Source organism: Sapajus apella, unplaced genomic scaffold, assembly GCF_009761245.1.
Source record: "Sapajus apella isolate SASKATOON/1434 unplaced genomic scaffold, GSC_monkey_1.0 scaffold109, whole genome shotgun sequence".
NCBI lineage: Eukaryota > Metazoa > Chordata > Mammalia > Primates > Cebidae > Sapajus > Sapajus apella.
This window is the reverse complement of record NW_022437049.1, coordinates 4,168,313-4,170,691: the sequence shown is the minus strand read 5'-3', so window position 1 is coordinate 4,170,691 and position 2,379 is coordinate 4,168,313. Positions and strand designations below refer to the sequence as shown.

Genomic DNA, 2,379 nt, shown 5'->3' with positions numbered 1-2,379 from the left:
TCTGGGAAAGATGCTGCTTTCTTCCCCATTTGGTGAAGAAATGGTGGCATATGGCACCTTGGACTGCTGTGGTTAAGTCATGACCTTAAGGGGAGACACCAAAATGCAGATGGCAAACTGGGTACACCTGAGTCTTCATGACATGGTGGGACCACCGCACCGACCCTGAAATCACCTGTTTCCGTGCTACTTCTCCATAAGATAATTGTTCTTACAGTTCACATTGCTTCCAGTTGTTTTCTCTGTTACTTACATTGTCTGAAAGCATCCTCACTGATAGAAGGGAGATGGGAGGAAGGCTGGTGGGCCCCAAGCCTCTTGAGAAGCAGTGGAGACATACTCTCACCTTGTTTTCCTCCCAAGATCACACATTAAGAGGTCCAGAAAGAGCCATCAGCATTCAGAAATTGGGGTTTTAATGATTTGTATCACAGCCCCATCTCTCACCCTCAAAATACCTGTTCTGAAGCTGCCAAGAATACAGGAGATGTGAGAAGGAAAACTCAGTGTATTAAGCTTTGTTATCGGAGAATCTGCACTCAGTTGGAGGTCAGTAGTCAAAGAGTTCCAAGATACCTTCCATGTGGGCAATAGGGAGAGAGAAGGCAGTGATTTCCCTGCATTAAATGTAAACGGTGAGTCTTGATAGGAGAATGGGCATACTTTTGAGAAATAATACTCTATAGTGTATGAATATGACTGTGTGTTTGTCAGTGTAGACTATATACTCTGGGGGACAGTAGGGTATAAAGGAACAAACATTTTTTGCAGTGTGTACCAATTTAGCAGCACATTGCCTGTATATGTTAGTTCTTCTTTCTAATCCTCACAAAAATCCTATAAAGTAAGTATTTGCATCCTTTTCGCAGATTAAGAAACTGAGGAGCCAGGAAAACTTGAACCAAGCAAGCATAATGCAGTCTAAAGTTAAAGGGATCTGCTCGAGCACAGTGGCTCATGCCTGGTAATCCCAGTACTTTGAAATGCCAAGGCAGGCAGATCACTTGAGGTCAGGACTTCGAGGCCCGCCTGACTAATGTGGTGAAACCCCATTTCTACTAAAAAAAAAAAAAATACAAAAATTAGCTGGGCGTGGTGGCACATTCCTGTAATCCCAGCTATTCCAAGAGGTGGAGGTTGCAGTGAGCCAAGATCATGCCACTGCACTCCAGCCTGGGCCAAAAAAAAAGAAAGCTAAAGGAATCTGTGCCTCAGTTCTTGAGACTGCTTAGGGTTGCTGCCTAGTATGGGCAGTACATTTCCACAAATCAGCAGTGAATTGAGAACTAGTTTTAAGGAAAACTGCTAAATATCTTCATCACCGTGTTTATTAACTTCAGAGTATCCTACGGTAAGAATGCTTATCCAATTCCTATAGTCATATTTAGGATACATATTATTATAATTAAAAAGTGGACTGCTTTGAACATGTTTGCCAGATCTTTATGCATTGTTATAAATGCAAAATGTATCCTTTTTTTTTTTTTTTTTTGAGACAGAGTCTTGCTCTGTCGCCAGGCGGGAGTGCAGTGGCACAATCTCAGCTCACTGAAACCTCCGCCTCCTGGATTCAAGCTATTCTTCCACCTTGGCCTCTGGAGTAGCTGAGACCACAGGCACATGCCACCACATTCGGCTAATTTTTGTATTTTTAGTAGAGACAGTGTTTCACCATGTTGGCCAGGATGGTCTCGATCTCCTGACCTTGTGATCCCCGCCACTTCAGCCTCCCAAAGTTCTGGGATTACAAGTGTAATCCACCGTACACGGCCAATTTATCCTTTTCTTAAAGGTAAATTTCTAGAGGTAGAATCGCTAGATCAAAGAAGATACAGATTTTTTTAATAGAGAGCTTTTAAAATAGTCAAGTTAGCCAAGGTTCTATCAATTTTACATTTGTGTATTAAAATGCGCAAAGCATCTGGCATAGGAGATACCACAATCATGAAGGTGGTTTTCCCAGGTGAGGCTTATCCATTGCACTCTGGATGTGCTGACTCCTGCGATTATCCCAAATGTGGGAAACTCAACTGTATAATTTATGGTAGTGGGGGACTGTGTGTGTGCTCTCCCCTAATGTTTATTAAAAAGAAAAAAATTTTGATTAAAAGTAAATAAAATAAAATGCACAAAGGAACAGCCCGTACCTCACCCATACAAGGACAAAATAAAAGGCAGAGAGGGACAACCTCGTTGTCTGGATTTCTAGTTCTTTGCTGCTGAGAACACATATTTCAGAAAATAGTTATGGGTTACTTTTATCTTTTTTTTAAATAGTGAGTTCTTGACCTTTGTCCCTGGACTCCTTGAAGTCCCACCATGTGTTACACCTTAGGATAATACAAAGGATACTGATTTTCTCTACTATGGAGGATTTGC

At 41.6% G+C, this 2,379-nt stretch overlaps 1 non-coding gene across 1 annotated transcript; it reads left to right on the top strand.

Moving 5' to 3' along the window:
- Nucleotides 1-1,915: 1,915 nt before the first annotated feature.
- Nucleotides 1,916-2,076, top strand: LOC116537393. Its single transcript, XR_004263110.1, has one exon. It is a non-coding gene; the product is annotated as a U1 spliceosomal RNA (small nuclear RNA).
- The last annotated feature ends 303 nt before the right edge of the window (nucleotides 2,077-2,379 follow it).